Source organism: Balearica regulorum, chromosome 9 (assembly GCF_011004875.1).
Source record: "Balearica regulorum gibbericeps isolate bBalReg1 chromosome 9, bBalReg1.pri, whole genome shotgun sequence".
Taxonomy (NCBI): domain Eukaryota; kingdom Metazoa; phylum Chordata; class Aves; order Gruiformes; family Gruidae; genus Balearica; species Balearica regulorum.
In genome coordinates, this window is record NC_046192.1 from 23,176,376 (window position 1) to 23,192,888 (window position 16,513).

The 16,513-nt window shown below is 42.0% G+C and overlaps 1 protein-coding gene and 1 long non-coding RNA gene across 4 annotated transcripts in view; both read right to left on the reverse strand.

Annotated features, from left to right (window-relative positions):
• FNDC3B (fibronectin type III domain containing 3B) overlaps positions 1–16,513 on the reverse strand; it is a 203,903-nt gene that overhangs the window by 179,230 nt on the left and 8,160 nt on the right. The window lies entirely within an intron of this gene.
• Positions 11,541–15,151, reverse strand: LOC142603004 (uncharacterized). Its single transcript, XR_012836874.1, has 3 exons — positions 14,327–15,151; positions 11,978–13,148; positions 11,541–11,895 (listed from the first exon to the last, which is right to left on the reverse strand). It is a non-coding gene; the product is annotated as an uncharacterized LOC142603004 (long non-coding RNA).

Consider the following 16,513-nt stretch of genomic DNA (forward strand, 5'->3'; position numbering starts at 1 on the left):
TCACAACTCCAGGATGGTACAGAAAGACAGTCTGGGTGTTCAGAGTTGTTTTAACGCACTGAGGAGTTGTAAGCAATGGAGCGTGCTGCAGGGAAAGCCCCAACACCAGTCAGCTGTTCAGCATCTCACCCTCCTCCTGATGCTCACTGAGGAAATTCCCTCATCCTTAATGAATTCTGACTAATTTTTTCCATTGCCTCAGATGAAACTTCAACCATAAGATTTTCTCTAATCTTCTTCTCTGTTCCTAGGGCTTGATGCATCAAACCCTGTTGAATCATCTACATCTCAGATTGCTGGGCGGACCTCCTCACCATCCCGTAGATGCCAGAGACACCTTACACTTCATGAAGCAACTGCCTAGAGCACAACACACGTGAGTCCTACAGCTCTACACCAAGAGGTAATCATTGCCCACTGCAGTTTTAAATACTCAGAAATGAGTTTTATGAAATTCAACACCATTACAAGTCACTTGACCCTCCGTACCTTCTCTGTTCAAGGAAGAGCAGAACAAGATTTATTATCATTTCTACCAGAAGCTCAATCTGCTACAACTTCTGTCTTTAAATTTGTAGCTGAAGAGACGGTGGATGCTCTGATTCTTCCTCCTTCTCATCCATATACATTAGTGGCGCAGAAATCTCAGAAGAGTACTTGGTCAGAAGTAATGAATGAGATACTCATTCTCACCTAAATTGAGCAGACTATAGCACGTTTATTATTAAGAACACACTGAGGTACATTAGTCTTGAAGGCTTTTTTGAACACTTCTTGAATTTATTAAATTAAGGAAAGTCACTTTGTTACTAGCAATTTCCTTCTTGCGACAAATACGAGTGGGTTGAGCCTCCTGTCTGTAAAATATGGAGAAGTACTTATGCTAATAATACACAAGAGAAAGCAGTAGTACGATCACCGACTACGTTCTGCTTATAGCACAAACACTGAAGTATCGTTGGGTTGTAAGAGGATTAAGAATCCCTGAAGATTAACAGAAAACTGATAAAAAAAACTGGAGAGACGTAACAGTATCTAAGAGCAGAGCTACTTAACTGGTAAGCCAACAGAATTTCTAGACCAGCTAACGGACTGGAAACCCACTCACAGAAATCACCCTTCCCTCTAGGGAGGATCACTCTGGGAAAAACATGATTTAGTGCAGTTTAACATTATATACCAGCTGTTAGATCTATAACCAATACTACAACAGGGATCTACATTTGTCATCAAGTTCCTTACGACTGGGAAGCTGGTAATGTAGAACCAAAGCAAGTGAGCTCCCTATCCCAAATATAAATAGGTATGGCAGACAAAAGGATCAAGTCTTTATTTTAGACTTTATGTTAAAGTTAGTGTCACACATAGTCAAACACAAGGTAGAGGTCGCAAAAAGATTTTTTTAAACCATATCAAAAAAACCCTAATGCGTGTCAAGAAGATATAAAGGTGCAGAACAGGTGCATAAAATTCACTGCTGGATCCAAACTTGCAGCATTTAAAGGCATGCCAGTGACCCCAAAACCCAAAGAGGTGGGTTACATTTAGTACAATAGTGTCAGGCCACTGCTCATCAGTACAATAAATCTGATCACTACTTTTACAGCTTCCTTGGCAGCTTTATCTCCTGCAGTCTACATTCAGGGTCTTACTCTCCCCATACCTAATCACAGAGATTTGTGATCATCACGTAAGTCACAAGATATGTACCTATATGCACATATATATGTGTTCATCTACATAATGGGCATAACCACCTTCATTTATCTTAAGATCCTTAGAACGTTAAGCCACGTTCAGAAATAAGCGAGTTCAAAGAATTACTAAAGACTACAAAGCAAAGTGGTGAAGAGAGAAAAATCTCCGTTTCTCCCTCTCGTTTTCCTGGTTTAAGCTGCTACAAAAACCTGACAGTGTGTCCTTCAGTCATAAAGCCTGGCATGCCTGTATCCCAAAGCCTTACACACACTCGCTTCAACAGAGCTGCGTGCCGGGGAACGCAGCTCCTGCCACTAGCACGTAGCAAAGATTCCAGATCATTTCTGCACCACCACTAAAATGTTCTCATCAACTGGGATTTCTGTTATAACATGTTACTCCAGCCTCAAAAAGTGTAATCTCAGCATGACACATTCAGAGTTGTTTCTCTTGGGTGCTGGGGATGCAGAGAAAATGGGTTAAGAAGTTAGAACACACACCATAATCCTCCTATTTCCAAAACCAAAGTCCAGCTATAAACCCTAAGAATGCCACAGATGTACCAAATTCTTTTTATGAGCATAAGGAAGACAGGAACAAGGGTACTTCGTTAATGCCTCCCCTCTTCATTACACTGGCTTCTTTCTGTAAGTTTTACTAAATTTCAAAATGCATGTTGCTAACTTGAAGATACATCTACAGGCAAAAGAATCCTTTATGAAAATACTAGTTGCTATAAACATGAAAAAAAAAAAGGAAAAATTATGGTAAACAATAAATTCTCATTGTATTTAGTAGCTGCAGGTCTTTGTTAGAAACAGCTATCCCAGAATATGCAGCCACATTCATGAGATTGAGTGAATTCTATCTGAAGTTTACAGAAGGAAGCAAATACAAACATTCTTACAAAGGTATTTTCATAGCAGGAAGCTACAAGCACTTCTCTGCTGCTCCGGCGGCTGCTGACCCCACGGCACTGCAAGCAAACCTGGCAGTCGATGGGGGAGCAGGCACCAGCAACACCGAGTACACTTTACTTTCACTACAGGATTAATCAGATCACAGATCACCAATTAAATCCTGCTTTATGATTTAGCCTTTAATTCATTACGAATGCAAAGGCAAAACATGCAACAGAGCCTGGTGGAAGTCAGTCTGGAGCACTTTGCTCCTCTGGCTATCCCTGTCCTCAGGGTCAGCCCTCCTTGGAAGTAAACGTCTTTTTAATCATGATGTGAAAAAGTCTCTTTTTTTTTTTTTTTTTAAAGAATCTAATGGCCAATTGCTGTACCTTGTTGACAGTGATAAATGCAAATCAGTGACTCTTCAATATGCACCACAGCATGCTGGTGGTTTACTGCTACATAAGATACCCGAATTTTCTTGTTCTCCAAAGCTTTCCTATTTCTTCACTTAAGATGGGAAAACTAGAAACTTCTCATCATCTCCTGCAATGCGCAAGTTTCCCTCCCCCCTTCCATTTTGTGGACTTTCTGCCAATAATATTGTTGAAAAATAAATTCTTGTGGACAGGAAATATCCTGAGCAAAGGATATCCAGCTTTATGACACTTAAAATATTACGCATTCCTCCTTATCTGTCATTGCGCAGGCCAGTTGTCGGCGTGTGAGCGGGTGTGTAACGCCTTCGGGCAGCCGGGAAGGGTCCCACACATCCCCCTGCAGTGGCCCGCACCTTCAGATAAACCAGCTCCTTCAGATTTCCTTAAGATTTCCCTTTCCTCTGTACTCAGCCGCAGCCGTCGCACCACGGTCCAAAGAGACGAGACGCAACGCGGCTTTCCAAGCAGTACTGGCTATCAAGAGCACATCCTCTCCAACCTCTCCTGATAAGGTGCTTTAAAACATGCCCACGACCCTCATCTTAATGGCCTAATCTGATGTGGGTGGCCTGGCCTTTCAAGCGATCCCTTCGTTTAATTTCCTCAACAACTGCACTCCACAAAAGCAAACATCCTGCCCCGTTCCCAGAGCCAGATCCCAGTTGTGGCAGGCAGCTGCCAGCAGCACGGGCAGGAGGGGAGGGGGGACCAGCAGCACAGCTCCAGCCCACGCCGTGGACCTCGGCCGGCCACCCTCGTTACGGAGCCGGTTCGTTCACTGGAATGGTCCAGAAGTTATGGCAACGGACACGTGGTTGTAAAAGAAAGTTTGTTTGGCAGGTCTTCGAGCAGCTGGCAGGGTGGTGGAGCTGCAGCCCTCAGTACCTATCCCACCCCGGAGCTGGGCTCCCCATGCAGCCAACCAGTAGTTGAACAAAAGCGCTCGTAATTGGGTTTTTGGGGGCAACTGTGAGTACACAGAAATCTTGAGCTTTTAATGAAGTCACCCAAATTGCATAATGCAGATAGCCATGTTAGAACATACTATGCAACTCTTCCCTGCTTGACTAGCTTCAAGCCCCAGTGAAACCATAGCCAAGTCGATGATTCACGTCTAACATTTTCTCAGTAGTCAGTAGCTTACGTTTCTTAACCAAAAGCAGGCAAATCTTGAAAATCATTCATATTCAACTCAGGATTCAACCCCTTCAAGGCGTTCTGACTCTTAAGGAGCTTGCTGTCTCTTCCTATGAGGAGGACGGCCAACACCCAAAGCTAAACGCAGAGGGGCAGTTGAGGTAAAGGCACGGCTGCCATCTCCAGAACAAGGGCGGCTGTTCAATGAAAGAGAGAAACCATTTCAAGAAAGGAAAGCAAAAATCCTGACAACACAAAATTGCAGCCATGACACTTGGATCTTTTTTAAAATACATTTCTCTAAAGGTTTTAAAGTGCCGTTTACCATTCTTCTAATAAACAGACATCCAAATCTATGCAACAAACAGTACATCCGCTTTACATCTTTCCCAGTCTTTATTTCAGTATCACTTTTTTATGTATCTTGTCTGAACACCAGATGCTTGTACACATTCAGGCTTCAGTCAGCACTGCAGTGACAAGAAATATTAGACTCGTATATTTTATAGCCACAACATTATTTCTTCGATGTTCAATACTCACGATCATGATTTACTCAAATCGCGACTGCCCGCTCACCTCATAACAGATCCCACATGAAGCCTACTTGGCTTCCACGCAGAATTCACACCACTGGATTACACGATACCTTTGGGACCACCCTGCCATCCCACCACCGATCCTCCAAAGTCACTGAACTAGTGGGTCTGAACACTTAAAAGCTGAGACCAAGCCGTTCCCAGGGTGAGTACCTAGGTTAGGCATTGCCAACAAGCTTTGACTAGATTGTAGGAGTAAGGAAGAGAATTTGGAGAGCACAGCATCTGCTCTGACACATCTGCCCATGGGGCACGGAGGGAAAAGAGCCAGCAACGTAAGCAGAGAAGTCTTTGTCCTTAGGTGACACTTAGGCAATCTGCACACGCCAAAATTGTTGTGCAATTAGTATGTTCTTAATTTTGTACCCTTAGAGAAGCTAACTAAGTGTACTTAATCAACTGAAAATAAAGTAATGCAAAATACGGCAACCCAAGTAACTAATTAGTTAAAAGATGTCAAATGGAAGCAAAATGAAGTGTCTAATTACATACCATCAGTGCAATTGTACAACACAATACAGACCCATAAAAAATACACCACTTCCTAATTTAATCTAAACAATCCAATTAAACACCACTGCTGAGTAATACCGAAGAGAAAGAAGTTAAGAACCTAACATAATGGTTAAAATCATTCTGGTGAGGGTCAATGAGATCTCTTCAGTCCACTGAAGTTCATTGACAAACTTGAACCAAATTCACAAGATTCAAGGCTTCCTCCAAGGCAGTTTTATGCAACAAAATTCATTCAAAGACATGATATTAAAAAAAAAATAAAGGTTTTTGAGTTTTTCTCCAATATTCATATAAATTGTGTGCTATCCCGTATCCTCGGTTTTTATTCTCAAAGCAGCATCTCAATCTCCAAAATCATTAAGCCTACTGAGAAACTGGTGTAGGCAGGTATTAATTCATCAGGGGAAAATGTCTTCAAAACCCCCATCCCCATTATTGCATTTCTTTGTCCCTCAAATGGTTCTCTAATGCTAGGTTGACATTTTCAATCATGAATGTACAATCTAAACGCAAGCCATTGAAGCTTATCAGATCACTGACAATGTCATTTTAAACAGCTTAAAAACTTCAGTTTTAGGCACAAATATCTTTAAAACAATGAAGCTATGCTGATGTGCATCAGAGAAAAGGCTACCTATATGCTTGCCATATTCCCATTTTTATTCTAGCCTGAATAATCTCTACAGAAGATAAACATCAGTAGGAAGGTGAAGGAAAGGGAAAAGACAATGGAGCGTTTCAGAGGATATAAAATGCCCTTAGACATTTTTCCAAATTCAGTTTCACAGCATCTAAGTGCCAAATATAATGGGCGTTTCCCATGTCCGTTTCAGACAAATTGGTTTTGTTTGTTTATTTTTTAATTCTAAGTTGCCATCACTACTTCAGTAATAAAAACCTAGCATCCAAAATCCTTATGTGAATCCTGGAAATAGCAGCAGTATGTTTTGCAGAGGAATGTTGTTGTAGCATTGCAAATATTGTGGAAACATTATAAAAATCAAACCAATTGTTAGGAAAAATAAGGCATTTTCAGTATAGTATACCAAGCACAGTAAAATTCAGTCCTTGAGTAGGAAAGCATAAATTTAATTGAATCAGATGGGATCAGGGCTCTTTCATCAAGAGAAAAATAAATTCAATGTTGGAGTATTTGCTAAGGTATTATCTGTGGTTTCATGAAAATAATAAAAGTAAAAAGATTGGGCCTTTTTGAGTTGTTTTGTCTTAAGTACAATTATTGGCAATTCAAAAAGATTTTCGGGAAGACTTTAGAGAACCATTTTTAGAAATAATCAAGAAACCTTAAGCTGCACTCAACAAACAAGTTCCCATCAAGTCACATTAGCAGTACTCTAAAAAGCAGAATTAACCAAAAAGATGCTTGGAATTCTTTCTGCATTACACAGACCTTCCCATTCTGCATCCGGCATCCCAGCTCTCTCTCATGCCTACATTTAAATCTTTCAACCCACTCTTCAGCAAGACAAAGCCTACTGCTGAAACCAAGTCTCTGATGATGCAAGTGAAGAACAACAGTGAGTGTAAGTGTAGTCCAACCTACATAAACTCAGCTGAACTCAATTAAGTTAAGCCCATTGCTTTAAGGGCAGACCTCTACATACACACACACCCGCACGTATAGGGAAACGTGACCTGAGGGCTACATTCTTGGGCGGAAAAACCAAACAGACTTCATTAAGCGTTGCTCCCTATCTCGGCATGCTTCTTTTTGGATGCATCCTAGTAGCAGAGATTTCCAACCAGGATATTACTAAGAGGAGATGTTAATAATCTAATAGTCCTTTACACCGCCTGGAATCCAACACGCAAGAGACACCTCTGTAATAGATAACCTTCTGTTATTCATTCATACCTTGGTATTTCAGCATTAGAGTTGTGCTTGTGCTTCAAAGCTCACTATCTCTTCCCCCGTAAGGACAGAAGTCAAAGATCTGTGCACAAGCACTTCAAGTCAAACACGCCCTTCGCTATTTCAGGCTTTAACATAAGCAGATTCCATTGCAGCTGTATTCTGTCTGAATTTTGTTTCTTTCTTACCAACACTGCACTAATTATCCCTGACAAAAGACAGACTTTAATTAACAAGCATTGACCAACGTTTATCTATGAACTCTTTCTTCCCATACAAGTTCTGCCTCTAAAGAGCTATTAAATGCCAAATTTTAGCAGTGAATCATTAGGAAATATTCTTACCACACAGAGTTAACGCAGAATTCAGACAAGGCAGGAGAAGCGTGGGTCATGGGGGCTGCCGGGGACGCCCCGTCCGCAGGAGAAGCCAAGATGCACCTCTGCCTGTGCGACTGCGTTTCTACAGATCCAGGATATTTGTGCTCCTGCAGCACACGCTGTTCCAGGAAGGCTAGGTGGCTGCTATTCAGTGCAACGCACTTCGCAGTGAGTAAATATAAAGAAGATAAGATCTCCGCCTCAAGCAGTTCAGAAGAGAAAGGGAAGATCTTTCCTGACGCCCTTTCGTACAGAGGACGTGAAAGCCCGTCTCTTCAAATATGAGAAATAAAGAACAGAGACAGTTTCAAAGTAGGAAGGAATTAAGGTATTGGGACAGGTAGCTAAAATGAACACTGAAGGAGAACAAGTAATTTAAATCAAAGCCAGGTAGTCGAGCTGTTCTTTTAACTTGCTACGGTCTACTACAGGAGCTCTAAAAAGAGAGCCGCCACACGTGTGCACGGCAGAGCACTGAGGAGACCAGGAGATTTTCCGTGTGACACTTCTGCACTTACCTTCTCTTAACCCTTTTCATTTGGGGTGGGAGGTGGTGGTTAGGGGACAAGACTGGTGGACAGGGAGAATGATCACCGACACTTTGATTTCAAACAGCATGAGTACCAAAAGACTAAAGCCAAAGTAAAATACACCGGTTGCCCATTTAACAAGGACGTTTCCCCCTTGCACGGTACCTCAGCAGGAACAGCCCTGCCCGCTGCGGGAAGGTGGCGTGGGAGCGGGAAGCTGTTGGGGCAGCGGGCGCAGGTACCCACGGCACACCGTGCCCCGCTCGGGTACGCGGCCAGCGCGGGAGGGGGGATCGCACGCCATCGGTGGCTTGGCTTGAAAGCCAGGGATGGGCTGTTTGAGTGCAGGGCCAGGAAAGGCCGAAGCAAGCCCAGCAGAGCCGCACCGGACCCCCGCTGCCGTCCCCCTGCCCGCACCGGCACTCGCCCAGCGGCGAGGCGAGTCCGACTAACGCTTCATCCCCATCAGCCCTGGCGTCTAACGCCCTGAGCCAAAACAAGAGAAGCAGTAGGAATAAAGGTGGCTGGAGGCAGAACTGACCTTTTAGTAGCAGCACTAAATTCGAGCTGTGTAATCAGGCCACAAACCTGCACTTTGATGTACATCTGTAGTATTTTATCTACCAATATACACACGGAGCTGGATCACAGCACCTCCTTTTTTAATATCATGATGTTTAACTACTTAACCGAGGTGATCCGCCAAGTTCCGTACAGCAAACACTTGTGAAACCGTTTCCTTCCCCCACTGCCTACAACATATTTAGAGAATTATTTGATTTACACCACAAAGGGAATTCAAACATAGCTCAAGAGCAAACAAAACTTCCCTAGACCATACACACAAAACCTACATAAGATGTGTGAAAAAAACCTCAGTGTTTTCCTATCCTTCTGGCTTCTGCACCCTGAACACCCAACAGCTGGAAGCTTCATCTTTGCAGAACTAGTCAGGATCATCCTGTGAGAGCTTTGGAATGGCCACAGCAATCAAACATTATTAGAGCGAGATTAATCGGACTTAGCATTTGTTGTTTTAAACCTAAACTGCATGGACTAATTTCCCAAAAGTGATGACAATCAAGAGAAAAAACTGACTTGAAAGAAAACTTACGTGTAATTGTAAGCTCCTTTTTTTTTTTTTTTTTTGAAGACAGACAGCTATGTAAGAGAAATTATGGTCCCCTCATTTGAGAAAGAGGGAAAATTTGGCTAAAAACCTATCCTGATTCCACGGCAAAAGGAAGATAATATAAACGTAATGCAGTATAAAAAGGGGTAAAGGAGGGAAAGAAGAAGATACACTGATGCAAGTGAACTAGAACAACAGAAAATCAGTAAGTGAAACCAAGACTGAAGTCAAGACAAGTCAGACAAAAAAAATAATCATGACTTGCAGGACAACAGAAAATAATCTGCTTTTAAAAATAAACTAGGAAGGACTGAAATCTGATAGTGGTATAACCCCACTGCAAAACAGAAGTGAAAATAGGGCTAATGATGCAGGAAAAAAGCATTTAATAAATTTTTTCCCACTCAGTATTTGGAAAGAAGCAAAACAAAAAATCCACTTGTATCAAAAAAACTGATGAATTTATCTCAGTGACCAAGTCAGCCTCAAAATCTTACAATTCCATTTTGATTCGAGCCTTTGAGGAAACGCCTGACCTGCGGCAGCGGGACGGAGGGGAGGCCGTGCGGATCCAATGGTAGCCCGTAGCTGAGAGGGAAGCAGGATGACCAGTGCAATTACATCCTATTAGTAAGGCAGAGCTTTCAGACAAAACAATCAAAAGTCAACGTAGGATTCCAGTGATAAGGAATTCAAAGATATGAACATAATCAGCATCGTTGTTCTATATAAAACAGGTCCTGTCAAACAAATCCAAGCGCACCCTCCGATGAGATTACACCTTTGGTGGGAAAGATAGCTATGTTAGCACGTGTGTATTCTCTAGCCAACGTTTGACTTAGTACCACACAACACTGATAAAAGAGTTAGCACTGCACAATCAAAACTAAATATCTTCAATGGATTAAGAGCCGGTCAGCTAACAGACCACGATTTAATCTATGGGCTGATAACGCTGTTTGTGAGTCAGCCATACCCAACCGCTCGGCACATGGCACTCCAGCAGGACGTGCAAGATTTAGTTACATGGTCCCGGGGCCAACAAGGATCAGACTTTGAAGAACAGCAAGAACCAGTGAGCAGAAGCAGGAACCAGGCAAATCAGAGTTGGGTACAACACTAAAAACAAAAATCCAAAGATTAGTTACTGGAATAGATGGGATCAGTCAAGGGAAGTGAACATTATTTCCTCCTCTTATGGAAATATGACTTCATGTGCACACCAGAAATATAAATTTCAAGTAAGCCAGGATAACTTTACCCTTTCTAAAAAAGAACTATAACCTCACTAAATTAAGCATATGCTGTACTGCCTACTGACAATTTTATTAGCTTGCAAAAGCTTAGTTGGCATTTGTAAGAAAACGTTTTCACCCCCCTTACCCATAACAAGTCAGCCTTTTACAAAGATTTCCTACAGATACAATATAATATACTAAGCAGAATGCAAATAGTTATTGCTCTTTTGCCACATTAAGCTGTCAGCATTCCTCCCCCGGGAGAGACTTTCAGAGGTACTCGAACCGCACACAGGCGCTGCCGGGAGGCTTGTCAAGTCTCCTGTTTGGGGGGGAACCCCCAGGCACATGCAGACCACTAATAGGATTTCTAGTCCAGCCTCAACTGGAGCAAGCCCCAGCAAACAAGTATCTCCAGTTGTTTCACCTCTGTGCCTTGTTTTCTCAGTTGTGAAATGGGGACAAGGAAATGCTTCGCCTGTTGTTAGGTGCTCTGGTATCTCCCGAGAGCGAAGGAACCATCACGTTGGTTATTCACCAATGTTTATTTAATGATTTCCTACTAAAATTGACAGCCTATCCTGGTCAATACTGCTAATTACAATTATCAGTTCACAGCATCTATTTGGCAGTCCGCATTAACAACTACAACTTTACACTGCAAATTTTTCATACAGACCTTCCTAAATTAGGAAACACTTAGCAGATCGTGGGTGGGACTGAAACTAAAGCTCGCTACCCAGCTACCCACATACAGGCACCATGAAATAAAACCCCGCAGATCGCTGCTGCCCGCACTCCTGCCCCCGCCAACCTGCCCGCAGGTCCCCTGCCCAGCCCAGGGATGCTCCCTCTGCCCCATCTTCCCCTTCCCAGCCCCACTTTCATCCCCTGAAGCCGGGTTAGTTCCTATTACCCAAATTAACTCTCCCCTTGCCGTACTGGGCTGAAATCCCATCAGAACAATAAAATAAACTCTGACATACTTTGCACCGTCAACTCAATCACGATTGAGCAAGCGGCCACAATGCAAGATGCCATTCCAGTCGTTTCATTAACTGCTCAGCCAGAGACTTTTTCTTTTTTAAATTAAAAAAAAAAAAAAAACACACAACCCACTTTTAAATACACTGGCTTATTGTGATTTTTAATTAGTGACAGGAGTTCAGATAGCGCACACCCAAGGCCCCGAAAGGGGGGGCAAGGGGAGTACGTGTGCATGCTTGTGAAACCATTGTTCCTCCGTCAATACAGCTCGTCCTCCAGCCCATCCAAGTTCTCAGCTGCCCAGTCACACAACTTTAAAAGTCAACAGCTGGGCATTTTATAACCCTGGAGAACTCGCAAGCCAATCCTTACATCGCTGGCAAGGAGTCTTGGCCAAAGCCCGAGGACCTCACGGGGACCGTTCCTGCCCCACCACACTGCTTCATCTTCCTCCTTCAAGCAACTGCTAACAAAGGCAAAATCCACGCTTACAAGCCAGGCAGACAGCTGTTTTGTAAGCAGCTAAATGATAGAGGCAGGCGTACTGAATTGTGCCGGGCAGTGGCTGGGATCCAGGATCTGCCACCATCTGGAAGTTTGCTTGGTTTTGTTTCAAGTCTCCAGCACTGATGGATGGAAACAAGCTCCCAGTTCTTCTGCATTAACATAAAGACAATTAAAACAACTTCCCTCCCCACCCCAAGTAGCTCAGAAATGAAAGCAGGAGTTTAAATGAGACAGTGTCAGTAATACATTTAAGTAAAACCTGACTATCAGGAACAAAAAAAAACCCCACCAAAAGAAAACCTCAGTTCAATCACAGAAAACAGCTTTGTCAACAAGTTCCTGTGACTCCTCCTTCTAAGAGGAAAACACTCAGATGAAAGCCTGCACAAGGACTCACTGCATCCTCCTCTCTCCAAGAAACATTAACTACTGCCTGACAAAAGCATTTCTGCTGGGAAAGGGAACACCACAGGCTGGTATTAAAGCAATTTCAGTGTAGCTACCAAGCAGTTAGCTAGATAATACCTTCGCTACATGCTGATTTTTCTTTTTCCAGAGTACTAGTGCGAGCGTAACTAGTAATTTGTTGTTTGTACATGCACTTCTGAAGTTGCAGGTGAGCCAATTTAGATTTTCCTTTCCGTATCACAGAAAATATTTCTACTTGGGCACTGCACACCGGTTCAGTAGTTTATTTCACTATTTAAAAAAAAACACTACAAAACAAAACCACTTTTACATTGTATTTGAGGATAACTTCCACCTTAGATTAGCAAATACAAATTCCAACATTTTGATTTTTAACTATTTAAAAGTCGCATTTGTGAAACACTGATCTTGTAACTATTTTTTCCTAAGCCAAAGCATAAACAAAGTTTATCTTGTATCCTGATTTTGCCTTGAAGCTTGTGATTATCCTTTAGTTAACATGCTCCTTCCTAGAGATTATCATTAGTAAGGGTTTGGATACAAACCTCCAGGGTTCACTCTGCTAAGTGATCCATCACTTTCACAAAGTGGTTTTGGAAAGCACCTTTATTGTTTGACCTGATGTTCAAAGCTCTTTGAAAGCTTCCCATCTCCTTCTCTGAAGTTATGTTACATCAGGACCTTCTACCAATAACCATGAGTATCAGTAACGGGATACAGGAGTGAGATTCCACCACAACTGCAGCCGTACCAAAGTCTCAGCACCAATACTGTACAGCTCTGCACACACATAACCAAGCGCAAGCAAACTTGAAAATAGTATTTTAATTATGTCGATTCATTAAAAAATAAGGATCAGGTTTATAAATTTTGCTGTTACAATGAATGCCTCGAGTATTTTCATCACACAGTATTCCAGGACAGAAGGTCCTTTTCTGTCCTCCCCACTTCCTTGAAACCCATCTGCCACTTGTATGCTCCTTATTTATATATGAAAATACTACAGCCACATATTCTTTCATGGCCTTGCATAAAGCACTACACATTAAAACTAGTTAGGTCTTTCTGTTGCCATAAGATGTCTCCTGTTTGGATAGCTGGGCTGGTTTTGGACTAAGCTGTTGGATCAAATTCTGCAAAGATTTCTATTTATTGACAGCTTGCATCCATGCGTTCATCTGCTGACACTGGCTTTTGGCTTAAACTGTCCTATATGCCTTCACAATGTCTACGTCTTCGATGGATTTAGAGATAGTAAAGTTCATTGGAACTTTTTTCCTGTTAAATATTTCTCTGTCTCATCTTAGGACAAAGGCTTTCTACACTTCCACTCATGCTTGTAACCCCCCTCTGCAACTCTACCACTTCAGATTTATTTATCTTTCACCAACACAGGCGATAAGAATGTACGCATTTTCCAAAAGAAGTCCCAGAAGGACTTGCAAAATAGTATTAATCTCCCCTCCCATCACTATTAAAAGCAAAATAAAAATCCACCCTTTGGTGCCTGCCTTTTTCACAGCCCTGTCACCACAAACAAGTCTCTGTATCTGCTTTAAGAAAACCTCAATGCTAATACTGAGCACAAAGGTCAGGAAGAGATGATGTTGGGAGAAAAACATATAGCAGCCCTGCTAAATCTTTGTCTAATACATTAGAATAGGTAAAAATGGTATTATTCTGTTTCTTCCTCCTGACTGTGTGTTTTGCATGTGACAAGAAAAGAGTCAGATTCAGTTGCTTCCCCCTTGCATCTGCCAAATTCCTTTGCATTTTTTAAAAAATGCAAAAGCTGTTGAATGCTGTGAAACCTTTTCCGAGAAAAGTAGGAACATGCAAAAATAGAGATACTTTTTACGGTATGTAACTAATATAACATACTCATTAAAGAACCGGTCAAGCACTCTTCAATGTTTTTACGGAAAGTCAGCTTGTGAGATTTTCTTCATTTGAATTACCTGAACTTTGCACGTAGCTCCATCAAATTGCCTTGCACTTGCCACGCGGTAAGATCGGGTTCACGCAACCCTGCCCGAGCAGCGACAAGCCTTCTGCCGAGACAGCGGTCCTGGGGGCAGCTCTGCACGTGCATGGCTCCCAGGGAACCACCAGAAGACGGTTACACCTCACTTGCTCTATGAAGCCAACACACTGATATGTAATTAAGACACTTAAAAAAAAAAGAAGATAGATATATAGATATATAAAATTTATGGAAAGTAACTCTCCTGAGGACAGAAGAGGAGAAAAGTTGACAGATCCAATCTGCCATCCCCACACACTTTCTAACTTGAGTACAAAACCTCTTCTCACCAGAGGTTAGTCAAAGCTTTGCACTTCCCTCCTCCAGTGAAAGGACGGATCTCCGACTGCCACGTTGCTAACCCACAGCCAGAAAGCAGCACCTCATCCCTACCCAGTACTGCCCACAGTTTTGCACTGCAGTAAAATCACATCACTGCCAGTAACGAGGCTATATCAAATTTGCTCATAGGTAGTATTATCACTGTTCAAGTAAACTCAATCACAAAAGACAGCATATTATTATATTTGCTTTATTTCATTTAGAGAACATCAGATAATCTTAAATGATGGCAGGGCCACAAATAATACATGTGCTCTACTTGCAAACTATTTCCTTGATTATTATTTTCATTGTCTTCACACTTCCATATTTTCTACCTCCCAACTCTCACATTTCAGAGGATACTACAACCATTTATCCACTCACCTTTGTCCCCTTGCAATAAACCAACAATTCAGGATGCATTGAAATAAATAAGTTGTAGCCTAGAAAAATCTAAGGAAGAAGAAGGGAATAGAAAAACTAGGATTTATTAAGGCAAACAAGAAAGGATTGAGATCTGCTAGCAAGGACAACACTGTAATGGTCTAGAAGGTCTGAGAAACTGTTTACAGCAACTTTTTAGAGCATAATATCATTCTGTTTGATGCATAATCAAGAAATGCCAAAAGGAAGTGAAACCGTTGATGTCTAACTTCAGTGTTTTATATCCACAAATGTTGCATTTATAGTAACATAGCAGCTCTCTCATATCCACTGAAGCAACCTATTCAGACGCATAAAAATTAAAGTGTAGCCGTCTTGTATGTCAAAGACACTGCGGTTACAGAAGCATCTGAATGACTTGACTCTTAGGTTTTATCCAGAAGCTAGAGGTGGCTGCTGTGGAAGAGATCAGAGACCCTTTTGGTTGCGCTCCATAGGATTGCCTAATTTCCACCCTATCACCATTTCCTGCCCACGGAAAAAGGCAGCTGGAACATCTGGACAAGCATGTCCAGCTCTGTTAACCAAGAAGGGAAAGAGTAAAGATAAAACACCACACACACCAGAGCTTGCAGAGAGAAGACACTGAAATTAGATAACAAGACCATTCCTCTCTGTTTCAGAGATCCTAGCAGCGGTGGGCATCCAGTGCCCCGAATGCTGCTCGCAATGAACGCTGACCTGATACATGGGCTTCAAATTAGCAACAACAAATTTGCACTGTATGTTTAACGAAGTCAGAGGATGTTTATCTTTTGTGCAGTCATTAAGAGCACCAGTGAACTTAATAAGCAATAATAAACATCTGTTAGAGCAGCATATGGAGTTGCAAAAATAAATACATGCGGAGCAGACTCAAGTTACTTTTGCCACCAGCTGACATACAAGACACAAGCATTAAGGCTGCCTGTATGTAAACATGAGCAACGTTCACAACTCAGATCGCTATTCTCCAATTTTATATCAAGTTCTGTGGGAGTTTTCCTTTGTTGAAAACAAATCACATTCTAAGGTTTTCCTCTTTAGCCATAAAATTTCTTGTGTATCAGTTACGGTCAGCTATCAATAACATAATCACGTGTTTCATACCAAATCCGGTAAGAGTGTGGCTCTAGACCTTCATGAAGCAAAACTGGACAATATGACACAGCAGCAAAGAACTCAACCAGCCGTAAGACACTACCTTGTTACGGCGCTACTCTACAAGAGTCATGCAACAAGGTATTACCTCTGTCTCTGGCAAAATTCATAAAATATTTCTGACTTCTGACACTATTACCTCAACAACATCTGAACTTAACCAGAATGTGAAATATGAAGTCATTTTGGTTTGGAACTTTAAGGTTTTTGTTTG